At 38.6% G+C, this 13241-nt stretch overlaps 1 protein-coding gene across 1 annotated transcript in view; it reads left to right on the top strand.

The window, feature by feature from the left end:
• The window catches only part of LOC109918571 (PDZ and LIM domain protein 4-like), a 107229-nt gene that overhangs the window by 62025 nt on the left and 31963 nt on the right, over window positions 1-13241 (top strand). The window lies entirely within an intron of this gene.

Here is a 13241-nt window from a genome sequence, read left to right as displayed (position 1 = left end):
CAGAAAGGGTCTAGGCCCGAAACGTCAGCCTCTCTGCTCCTATGATGCTGCTTGGCCTGCTGTGTTCATCCAGCCCTGCACTTTGTTGTCTTGTATCTCAAACTGTTGTGAATAGCTGAGGAGCTCTATTCACAATGCGGCATTTCATTTTTGCCCAAGAAATCTACTTGATGGGGAGAATGAATGAATTCCCTTTGATTTCAAAGCATCTTAATTGTTCTGCTACAAACATGATTAACACACTGGTTTTCAAGGTGGGCTTTCACTCATTAGAGGCGCTGGTGTTTAGGGCCAACCCTCCTTTTTGTCTCCTGAGGTTGTTTGCCATACCGACCTGACCCATTTGTTTTTCTGTCTCCTCCTCCTCCTCCATTTATTGTTTCACACATTGAGAGTAGTGAAATGTGCATGTGAAAGTGAATTTGAGATTCAGCTGGGGAAATATGAGGCTCAATGTATAAATAACCTGTTAATTATGCAATTAAGCAATACAAATAGAGAAGGTAACTAGTTCAATCTTTTTGTGCTGGTTTTGGTTGAGACACTGCAATTAGCTGCCTCGTCCTAAACAAAGAGAGCCCAGAATAATTTCTCTTTTTTTTTGATTATTCCTTTCTGTTATTCATTTGATGAATTGCTGGAAAGTACACATGTAAAACAAATATATCCACGGCTTCTACACAGTCATTTAGCTTGCTGAGGTTCATTCATACATAAACATTAACTTTTGGATCAGGTACAGAGGATTGCAAGTAGCTAGCAAAACTGTATGCTACACAAGTCATTGTGTAGAGGGAGGAAACTGGTATTGAGTACAGGCAAAACAGTCTGTCCCCCTGCAACATTGGGCAAGAAAAACTGAACAAGATGGAGAGTTTGAAAGACTTGACTGTATTTGTGAATTGTTTGCTTCATTTAAACAGGAAAGGACTAAAGAACTTCAGGTTATTCCAGGACATAGTTAATTATTTCTATCTCGTACCTTTTTGAAAAGCAACGATTCTCGAGTGGATATCTGAACTGTGGTAACGTCTCCTTCCTGATTTTTGTATTGTTTCGTCACATGATTCGTAGGTTACTTGTCAACTGAGCCGCAACATACGCTCCTCCACCCACAGCCTAGTGTAGTCTGAAATTCAAATTTTCTTTTGGGTGAAGTTTGCTGTTCACAGCTAGAGAACAGCAACAAGAGGAGAAATAAAAAGTGGCAGGCATAAACACTTTGTAAATAACAGATGCAGTCTCAATCTGATCACCACTCTTTGTTTCATCTAAAATTAGCTCTCAAGGGTGAGATTTTTAACTTGCTTATAATCAACCCAACAAGTTGCACAAAGTTAAAATCAGGGCTGAATAATTTAGTGAGTTCCTCTTCGAAACAATTAAGGTTCAGTCAGAAAATGTTCTCATCAGCTTAGTATATGCAGTATGAACAGGACTTGGCATTCTGCCCCAAATGTCAGTTGTCATGGGGGTCTCTTTCAGTTTTTAGAAGTGGTTGCAACAGGTCGTTAGATCAATTTAATTCTGCCTCATTGATGTTACAGGATATAGCAGATAAAACATATTATCACTTTTTTTCCTTTTGTTTATTTGTTTATAATTTTAAAGAAAAGTCTGAAATTGTTCTTGGTACCTCAGCATGAATCAACACCATCAAAGAAGCAGGCACAAGATTTTGTTATAAATTTCAAAGGCACCCATTGGTTTACGAATGATTAAAGCCCACATCAGGATGAACTCTGCTGTGTTTTTTATGTTTTCTTAAAGTTTGAGTCAAAACTGCAAAAAGGAAATGGGAACAGGAGTAGGCTAATCGTCCCTTATGCTGACTCCTCCATTGAATGCAATTACAGCTGATATGTACCTCATGCCAGCTTTCAACACTGAATTCCTAAATTGCAATACCGGTAGTATTCAAAAATATATGTATTTTTTTTGTCTAGGGTGTACTCTGGGACCGTGCTTGTGTTAAAGGGGCAAAAATACTTATGATTGACTCTAATCTACAGAAGAACTGGGGGAAAAAATCAGATTGACAGGAGTGGCCTGAGAGAGAATGCTTTCAAGAGGTTTTTTTAGAAGCAGCAAATTCTGGAACTGATCAGGGCACAGCTAAATACCAGACTTTGTGTTCTGTAATGTGGCAAGATTGATTTAATGGCCTGCAGATAAATGCACCCCTAGGCAGCAGCCACCACGGTGCAGTTTGGATTTGACATCCAGTTTGCGGGGGGAGAAAAAAAGGTTGGTTTCAAGGGTAATGTTTTAAACATAAATAAAAGCTAAAGTGAGTTGGCACTCAATGAAGAGATGAATAGAGAAGCTGTGGTATACATTTTTAAGGGAATATTTCAGAATAAGTATATCCCTTCTATGAAAGTCACAAGGGAGGACCCACTTTAACTGAAGAAGTTGGAAAAGCAGAAATCTTAAGGTGAAAGCTAATAACTGCACAAAGAACATATTAGATAAGATTGGTCAGAATTTGAATAACAGCAGAAAATAAAGTATAAGAAGAAGCTAGCTAAGAATGTAAAAATGGGAGCAAGAGTTTCTACAAGTATTTGAAAAGGAAAAGACTAAATAAGGTGAATGGTTCTCAAAAGCGAGAATGGCCAGTTAGTGGTAGTTAATGAGGAAACCTCTCTGCTTCTGTTTTCACAATCAAGCACACACCAAAAAAAGTCCAATAATAGCTGTAAATCAGGAAACGGAGGGAGGGAGGAAGAACTTTAATGAAATGACCAGCATGAAGGATGCAGTATTAAGCAAACTGATGAAGCTGTGGGATGACAAGTTTGCAGGTCCAGATTGACTTCATCCTAGGGTCTTTAAAAGTTGTGGTTAATGAGTTAATACATGCTTTCGAGTACATAAAATCCCTAGATTCAGGAAATCTTTCATCAGATTTGTAAGTAGCAAATGTAACATCTCCATTCAAAAAGGGAGGGAGCAAACCAAAGACTATGCATTAATTACTCTGGTGTCTGTTGTGAGAAAGGTGTTAGAATTGATCATTTAAAAAATAAGTACAAGGGTACTTGAAAAAGCTCAAGGTAGAAAATGCAGACCAGAAGGCCATAAGATATAGGAGCAGAATTAAGCCATTTGGCTCATCAAGTCTGATCTTGTATTTGATCATGGCTAATACATTTCTCAACCCCAACCTCCTACCTTCTCCATCTAACTCTTGATCAACTTACCTATCAGGAATCTATATTTCTCTGTCGTAAATGCACTCAATGACTTGGCCTTCAAGTTTTCTGTGGCTGAAGAAATACCTCATCTCAGTTCTAAAGGATCGTCCCCCTTATTGAGGCTATGCCCTCAGACCCTACCCCTTTCTAGGGGAGCCATCTTCCCCATGTCGACAGTATCCGGGCCTCTCTGTATTCTGTAAGTTTCGATAAGATGCCCCCCCAATCTTTCTAAAAACCAAGTACAGACCCAGAGTCCTCGATCGTTCCTCATGTGACAAGCCCTACATCTCCATGATCATTTTTGTAAACCTCCTCAAGACCCCTTCCAATGTCAGCATATCCTTCCTCCAGTGCAGGGCCCAAAATCACTCATCGTATTCCAAATACAGTCTGACCAGAGCCTTGTACAGCCTCAGCAAGACCTCTCTGCTCTTGTATTTCAGCCCTCTTGAATGCTAAAATGAAATTTGTTTTCCTAACTGTCAATCGAACCTGCATCTTGACATTAAGAGAATCCTGAACTGGTACTTCCTAGTTCCTTTTTTGTGCTTCAGATTTTTGAAGGCTTTTCCCATTTAAGAAATAGTCTCCACCTCTTCTTACTACAAAAGTGCATAACCTCACACTTTCCCACATTGTATTCCATCTGCCACTTCTTTGCCCACTCTTTTTTAGCCTGTCCAAGTTCTTCTGCATTTCCTTAACACGACCAGGCCCTCCACCTATCATTCTGTCAACTGCAATCATAGCCAGAATATCTTCAGTTCCTTCATCCAGTGCCATAACCAGTTTGCTCATCCCCTCTACAGCCCCCACTCTAATCTACGCAGGGGGCGCAAATCTCAAACTCCTTCAAGCTCAAGGGCTGAGACTCCTTCAGCAGTACCTCCGGGATCCCTCTACCTGCCTTGCTCATAGTCACACCCACCTGTCCCTGACCACTGATCAAACTTGAGGTAGTTAATCTAAGGGGGCAAGACTGCCTCCTGAAACGTAGCATCCAGTTAACTCACCTTCTCCCTGATGTATCGTAGAGTTCAAAGTTCAAACCCAGCTCGTCAACTTTGAGCCAGAGTTCCTCAAGTAACCTGTGGTCACTACGAGCCACAATGGGGTTTACCACCTCTCCCATAATAGCTACCACACATCACCTGGTCAGGCATCTCCATTTTAATTATTTAGTTCTAATTTGATTTTTAAAAATTTTGTACTGCTCTTTTTTTAAATTTGCAGCCTGTAAAGATTTCCCCTAGTTATCTTCAACCTGAAAGTAACCTATTATAGGTGCTATTAATTTGACAGTCACAAACCAATGAACTTATGGTTTACCTATGATGTAGCTCTCTTGCGTGGCTCCTGATCCTGGATTTCAATTTATCCTGTTTGTGAAAAAAAAACCTTTCCAAACTATGAGCCACAAAATGTCAGCAAACTGTACCTCAGCCCCCTCTGCACCAAATTCCCACGTTGCCTCCAAATTCCTCAAATTTTATATTCACTCGGGTTGTGCATCACTCTGTGATCTTTCCTCTCTGTGTGAAGCTGACTGGGCCTGCTGAAAGTGCGCATTCTTAAATGGAGCTGCAAAAAATCACAGCCTATCAGTGAGACAAAGGCCCATATGTTTAATGAGGAAGGGTTAGGTGGACTGGGCTTGGTTCCACAAACACTTCAGAGTGATTGAAATGTCTAAGATCTTGAATGATCTTGTCATGGCGAAGGAGGTAATGATATTTCCTCTTATGGGTGAGTACAGAAGTAAGAGCAGTTGTTTTAAAATCTGTGGTCAACCTTTTTTTAGGAATTAGATGAGCAGATTTTTTTTTTGTGGATTGTGACTTTGCACTTCTTTGGCTGAGAAGGCAGTAGAGAAATGGGTGCTAAATGTTTTCAACATGGAGTTAGCTAGAGTCTTGTTAAGCAGGAGAATTAAAGATTATCAGAAATAGATGTGAGTGTGGAATTCAAAATGCAAACAGATCAGCCATGATCGTATTGAATGATGGTGCGGGCTTGAGGAGCCAAATGGTTTACTTCTGCCCCTGTTTCGTTTGCTTGTGTGACTAAGTATTCGTCGCTTTTGTGTAGAGAATTCCATAGGTCTGCAATCATTTGTGATTTTTGAAAATATTTCTGCTTGTCTCAATCCTAAATAGTCAACTTTTTTGATCAGAAATTGTGACCCCCTTGTTCTAGTTTCCTCACTCATCTGAAATATCCTACTACTGAGTCAGTCATACACCACCTAAACAGACCCTTTAGTCCAACTAGTCCACACTGACCAAGTATTCCAAACTAATCTAGTCCCACTTGTCTGCGTTTGGCCCATGTCTCTCTCAACCCTTCTTATTGTTGTGTCTGTCCAAATGCCATTTAAATGTTGTAACTGGACCTAGATCTACCACTTCCTCTGGCAGTTCATTCCACATACGAATGAACTGTTTAAAAAGTTGCCCCTTGTTCTCATTTTTTTTTTAAATATTTCTCCTCTGCCTTAAAAATATGCCCCCTAGTTTTGAACTCTCCCATCCCAGGTAAAAGATCTTTACTATTCATCTTGTCTTCTATGCCCCTCATGATTTTATAAAACCCCTCCATCTCCTACACTCCAGTGGGGTGGGGTGGGGGGTGGGAGCGGAGTCCCAGCCTCTCCTCGTTACTCAATCCTTCCAGTCCCAGCATCACCTTTAGTAAATCTTTTCGGAGCCCTCTCCAATTTAATAATATTTTCATATAGCAGGGTGACCAGAACCATACGTTGTATTCCAAAAGTGCCTTCACCAACATCTTGACCAACCTCAAAATGATGTCCCAATTCCTATACTTGATCTGAGCAATAAAGGCAAGCATGCTAAATGCCGCCTTAACCACCCTGTCTACCTGTGATGCAACTTTCAAAGAGCTATGTACCTGAACTCCTTTGTCTTTCTGTTTGACAACACTACTCAGGGCCCTACCATTAACTGTACAATTCCTGCCCTGGTCTAGCTTTATCAAAATGCAATACCTCGCATTTATCCAAATTAAACTCCATCTGCTACTCCTCAATCCATTGGCCCAATTGATTAAGATCCCTTTGTAATCTTAGATAACCTTCTTTACTGTCACCTATTTTACTGGAGAAAACTGAGAGGAGGTTATACAGAGATATTCAAAATCGTAAAGGGTCTGATCAGAGTATAAGGGGGAAGAACTGTTCATCCTAATGTTGAAATGACTAAGAACCAAAGGCTACATGAGAAAATACTAACTATTCACAGAAAAAATAGTATCTGTGATATCCTAATAATCTGGAGGCAGATCCAATCATTACTTTTTTAAAAAGTAATTGGATAATTATATTAAGAGAAAAATTTACAAGGCTATGTGGATAAAGCAGAGAGTAGGGTCTGCCACAACAGGCTTAATGGTTTCCTTCTGTGCTATACATTCTCTGATTATATCTACACTTACAAACCCATGAAACAATACTACTCACTTATTGTACTAATATTTTAAAGTTGCTTTTAAATTCTGCGTAACTCTTAGCTATGTCCTTTTTGCTCACATTCTCAACTTGTACCAATTTTAAGCAGAAATATCGTGGTAATGAAATATTAGGGGTGTTTTTCTGCATTAGTGTTTCTCTAGTATGGGCTTTCTCCTGCAGCCAGTGTATGTATAGGAACCATGGTGCATGATGGAACATGATTACTTTGGCCATTTTGGAATTTGGGCAGATAGAAAACACTGGAGCAAATTCCAGCTGCACATTACCATTAGGAAAAGCTCTGTGCCCAATGTTGGTGCAAACATGGAATAGTTAATAACAAATTTAAGGAATAAGAAAGCATCATTAAAGTTACAAATTTCACATGCCTTTATCACTTCATGCTGTTCAATTTTTATCTGGCAGTCTTAAGTATGACATAGTAACACATAGCATCTAATTGCAAGAACTGTATGCTTGAAATTTCATCCTTTCTCAATTGCTTGGTCCTCATAGTTTTGTACTAGCAACATTTAATTATGGTGGTTATTTAATTTAGGATAAAAACTTAAATTAGGATTTTGAGAGGTAGTGGTCCTAAATCATGCTGTTCTCTTTCCACAAACCCTCACCTTTTCCTGGCTGCTTTCAAGGTGATGACTCATGCTGAGGTAGCAAGAGCAGCTTTATACTTCTGCTTTGTACGACATTTCACAGGACTCATTTGCCAAAACAACAGGGTCAGTGAGTTTACTGAGTTCAAACAGAATCTCAATGGAAAAGCCTTTTATAAATAACATTCCTAGAGTCCCACCTGGCCAGTGGATCATTGGATACAAGAAGTTGTGAGAAGGCTATAGCCATCAACCTTGGCACTATGTTTATGGTCCAACACACTCTCTGAATCCATCTGTTCTAGGTTATGAAAAAGTCACCGTTTGCACAGCCAACATTCCCACATCCCACCTTTTTTTTCCTTTTTAAACAGAGAGAGTTAAGATTTTGAGTCTCATGATAAAAAGAATGAAGCAGCAAGAACCGCCTCAATTGAAATGTTAAATGCCATTTTGAATATCATGCCAACAATTTGACTTAAGCGTTTCAATGCATTGCTTTCAAAGTCCTGCTTTTGTTGTTAATTCTATGACTAACAATCATTTGTGACTTTTACAAAATAAATGTCATTAAAACTTCTGGATCTAAAGATTATTTCAGTAGAGCTGCTTGAGTCATTTTTTGTTTCTTTCCTGCTAGTAAGTACCTAAACAAAAGATATTGTCAGATGTGTTCCAATTAACAGCATTCTCCAGATAAGCAGATTGAAAGCTTATTATGATGAAGATTAGTATTTCCTGCATGCTATGGATCTACTTAAAATAAAATAGAACCAATTTAATTTCCACCCTGTTTGTGACCTTCATCATACTTTGAATATCGTTCGGTGTTCAGTAGATAAAAGAAATGATGCATAAATTCTGTTCAAAATTTTTCAAAGAGAAACACAGCTGACATTTCTGAAACAAACATTCCCCACCACCCCCTCACTTGCTGCATAGATGCTTTCTGAATTATTAGGTATTCCATCATTTTCTGTTTCTATTTTAGATTTCCAGCACCTGCAGTACTTCACTTTGCCATCAGTTCTGTCCTTCCTTGGTTATCATCAAAAAGTTTTAAGATAGTTTTGGGATCCTCTCGGGTGCTGGGAATGTATGTAATCAGATTCCTCCAACTTTTACTTCAAGTTGTAAGCAGTTTAAGACCTTCAAAAAAAAAAAAATCTGCAGTCATGAAGAACTGTTTAAACATTTTGAGAGTTTGATGGAGACATATGCTGTTTGATAATTATTCTGAAATGTTAAAACTGGGCAAATTTTGAACGTTGAATATTTGAACATTTATTAGATGGCATTAGATTTTTACAACTATCCCTTGGAAATGAGGTGTGGTCGGTGAGGGGAAATTGGGTAAAATTCAGCTCTGCTTCTCATTCCTAAACATCAGCCAGCACTTTTGCTACTGAACCTACATATGTGGGGGCATGCTGAAAATATTTAAAATTTGCCTCCACTTGCTGTTGCTATACATACACTTGGATTTAGCACTTCTTCAAAAACTGTAATAGCCAACCAGTTGTCCCTCTTTTGAATAAACATTTTCTTTAACAGAAGTTCAGACTCATGAACATTGTGGTATCTGTGGATTAATGATGGCACTTTATAAATCCAAGTGTGTCTACAGTAATTTATAATGGGTGCTGAAGTTTTAGATTGATCTGAACCATCCAAGTGAACAAAAATTATTCTTAACTGGTTGCGCCTGCATTCTCCCTGCATCCAATCCTAGCTGCTCCTCATGTATAAATGTACTTTTGTTCAGAAATGATCATTGAGAGAAACTCAATACATGGCAAGTATTGCTTAGGCTTGTGATAGCTTCCTGACTGTCACTCTAAGAGCAGCTAAGTGGGCAAATAATAAGGAATGAATCTAAGATAATGGTCTTTGATTTAGCATTACACAATATGGAACATCTAATCCACTAAAAATTGTGTGGAGAGTTTCTTAAGTTCAGTAATCCAGTTATTAAGATGAATAAATCTAATATTATTGCCAAACTATTAGGTTGTGTGTTGTACTACAATTGTATGTATAAAAATTTAGTTGAACCTATAATGACCCTGAAAAACCATTTATCTAAGACCTGCACCTGCTGATCTCTCTGGCACTGAACTTGATCTAATTTAGGGTCTGTTCAATTTAAATGTCAATTGGTAATACTGTGACACAGATGGTCTTTGAAGACCTTGTGGTGATGTCTTTACCTTTTTGGGCCAGAAGACCAAAATCCATTCCCACCTGCCACAGACACATTTTTTAACATCTGAATAGGTTGAATAGAACCTTTTTGTTTTGTCATATTGGAGTTGTAGACTACTAGGGAGTGGCTGAAGAGTTGAAATGAAGAAAGGAGCATGTAAAAACCTGAATAGTTGCTGATTTGCAATCAAGTGACTAAGTAGACAAGTGTTAAATCTGTCTTTTTGAAAAAATGGCGTAGCTGGATTGAATGGCTCATGTGATTCTTGCCATGTTTATTGCAATTTCTGCAGAATCTAGTGGAGTAATCCAAATAAGCACCAAGTAGACAGAAAGAAAGAGCAAACGATTTGGACAATTCCCACAGCATTCTGGATGAGATGTAGAGGGACAGAGAAATGGCTGGATCTGACCACCACAAAAACTGACCTTTTTTACATTTTAGAGTTCTGTAGTATTTGTATTGAATGCCATCTCCCTCCAAGTGGATTTCAGGGAGGTCTAAACAAGTGACAGGTTGTGGTGGTTCATACCCTGCTACAATGCCAAAAATTGGGAGTAGATATCAAGTTTTATTTATTATTTTATTAATTAGGCTTTTAATCATTTTAAAATAGTTTAATATTGGAACTTAACATGCAGAGTACTACAAATTGCATGACCTTGTGTTGAGTCTAGATTTTTCCACCTACCCTGTGACTTTATTTGAATAACTTTTTTATTTGACACCAAGTGCAAGCCATAGTAGTATATTGACAAACATGCCACAACCCTTGATTCCCAGACTGAGACAAATTTTTAATCTATCAGCTTTGAATATATTTAAAGGCCCAGCCTTGAGAGCCTTCTGTGGTGAAGAATCCCAGATGCACCACCCTTTCTGAGAGAAGAAATACCTCCTCTTCTGTCTTCAGTATGTGATCTCTTAATTGGGGATTATGTTCTCTAGTGCTATATTTTCCCAAAAGGTGAAATAACCTTTCTGCATCTACCCTGTCAAGACCCTAAGAATTTTGTATATTTCAGTATGGTTGCCTCTCATCCTACAATCAAATGAGTATAGGCCAAATCTTATGTATCTTTTAGACAAGAGAACCAAAACATTACACAGTATTCCAGCAGCATCCTAACTATTGCCTTGTATGTATTCAGCAAAACATTCTGTTTTCAACTTGAAGGACAACATTCCATTTGCCTTTCCTATTACCTGCTGAACTTGGATGCTAATATTTTGTGATTCATTGATGAGAACTCCCAAATCATCCATTTTGTAGCTTTCTCAATTTAAATATTAATCCTCTATTCTTACTAATAAAATGCATAACCTCACCTTCCCATGTTCTGTTCTATTCCATCCTACTCGGTTAATCTGTCTATATCCCTCTTCAGATCCTGTCATCCTCACCCCAGTTACCTTCCCACCTGTTTTTGTGTCATCTGCAAACTTGGCTATTGTACATCAGTTTTCCTCATCCAAGTCATTAATGTATATTGTGAATAACTGTGTCCCCAGCATTGATCTCTTTGGCACTCCTCTAGTTACCAGTTGCTACTCTGGAAAATGTTCCCCTTATTCTAAATCTCTGTCTATTAGTCAATCCTCTGTCCTTGCTAATGTACTACCTCAAACACCATGGGCTTGTATCTTATTAAGCAACCTAATATCCGTACCTTTATTAAAATCCTTCTGGAAATCCAGTTATATTATACCCATTGCTTCCACTTTATCTATCATGCTTGTTCCCCCTTCAAAGAATTCCAGTAAATTTGTCAGCCATGATTTCCCTTTTTATGAAGTCCTGCTGTCTCTGCTTGATCATAATGAATACTTCTAAATGTTCTGCTATTACACCCTTTATAATAGACTCTAATAGTTTCCCAATAACACCCATTGTGCAAACTGGCCTGTAGTTACCTATTTGCCTTCCCTTCTCAAATAAAGGTATTACTGTGGTAGTTTTCCAAACATCTGGGACTTTTCCAACATTTATGAATTCCTGGAAGATTATTGCCAGTGCATCCATTATCTCCGTAGCAATTTCCTTTTACTATCATGGGATGTATCCTATCAGGTCCAAGGAACTTGTCTATTTAGTCCTATTGGTTTCCCTAGCACTTTCTATCTAGTGAAAGTTATAGTATTTATTTCCTCACCACCTTTTTTGGCCCTTGATTTAGTTCATTTAGTAACTTTGGAATGTTGTTAGTGTCTTCTACTGTGCAGACTGATGCAAAGTATTTAGTCAACTCCTCTGACCTATCCCTATTTCCCCAACCTTGCTCCCTAAGGGGCCCATGTTCACTTTGACTTCTCTCTTTTTCCTTTTTATATATTTAGAGAGATTCTTGCTGTCTGTCCTGATTACTTGCAAGTTTCCCCTCAAACCTAGTTCCTCCCTCTGTTTCTATTTAGTCATCGTTTGGTTTCTAACTTTCCCAGTCTTCTGTCTTACAATTTGGCAAATTCTAGTGATATGCTTTTGTTTTTTTCAGTCTGATACAATCCTTTTAACTTCTCTAGTTAATCATGGTTGGCTTATCCTCCTTCCTAGAATTCTTTTTCAATTGGATATATATTTGTTGCAAGCCACTAACTGAAGAAGAATGGTAGATGTTTTTTTAAAAAAAAAACTCTCTTCTCAGTCCATTTCATCCAGCTCTACCCTCATTCCCTTGTAATTGCCCTCATTTGAATTCCGAACAGTTGACCCAAGTTGCTCCCTCTCAAATTGAATGCTAAATTTTACTGTGTAATGGCTACTTTTTTTTCCCCGAGGCCATCTTTTTACTCTGGCATTTGTTAAGCCTATCTCATTATACATCATCACATCCAAAATAGCCTGGTCCCGGTTTGGATACATGTTCTAGGAAACTGTCCCTGAATTCTTCCTCTGATTCCTCTGCTAATCTGACTATTACAATCTAAGTCACCCATGATTAATGTACTACTTTCATTACGTGCTGTCATTGTTGTCTGCACCACCGTATAGCTACTGTTCGGGTATCCTAACAGTACTACTACTACCAGAGTACTCCTTCCCTGTGTGTGTGTGTGTGTGGCCTTCAACCATGTGGTTTCTATGTCTTCTGAATTTTTTTTTGTTTTTTTTGCTAGCATACTTACTCCATCCCACACCAAAATGCTAACCTACCACCCTTCCCTTTCAGCCTGTCCTTTTTAGAGATGTAACATTCCCTGAATATTTATTTCCCAGCTTTGATCTCCTTGTAACCATGTTTCCATAATGGCTATAGGATCATAGAAATTGACCTGTATTTGTGCTGTTGATTTATGCTGTTTCTATTGACCCTATCAAAACAGACACAGTTCTTTGAACATGTTTTTCATGCAGAAGAGTTGGATTGTCTGCTCACCACCAACAGGATTATTTGATGCACAAGAGGCCAACAGTAGAAGCAGCCACCCAACAAGCATCCTGATGTAGACCTGATGGGCTGAATGGCCTACTTCTGCACTGGAACAATTGAGATTTTGTAACTACATTTAAAGAATGGCTTAGCCGGAACCTCCGATGAGCTCATCCACTGTGGTGATTGGAAAATTTAAACCAAACTTGTGCCCTGTAAATAGTAAACAGGTATGGAGATGTCAGGAGGGCATATGCGAGACAGAATTCTTTGGCCTCTTACTTGCTGATGTAGCCATAGTATTTATATAGCTGGTCAAGTTCAGCTTCTGGTCAATGGTAACTCCAAAAATTAATGGAAGTGCCTTTGAAAGTCAAGGGA

The sequence above is a fragment of the Rhincodon typus genome, chromosome 12 (assembly GCF_021869965.1).
Source record: "Rhincodon typus isolate 14 chromosome 12, sRhiTyp1.1, whole genome shotgun sequence".
In the NCBI taxonomy this organism is placed as follows: Eukaryota; Metazoa; Chordata; class Chondrichthyes; order Orectolobiformes; family Rhincodontidae; genus Rhincodon; species Rhincodon typus.
This window is presented reverse-complemented; position numbering and strand designations above follow the sequence as displayed.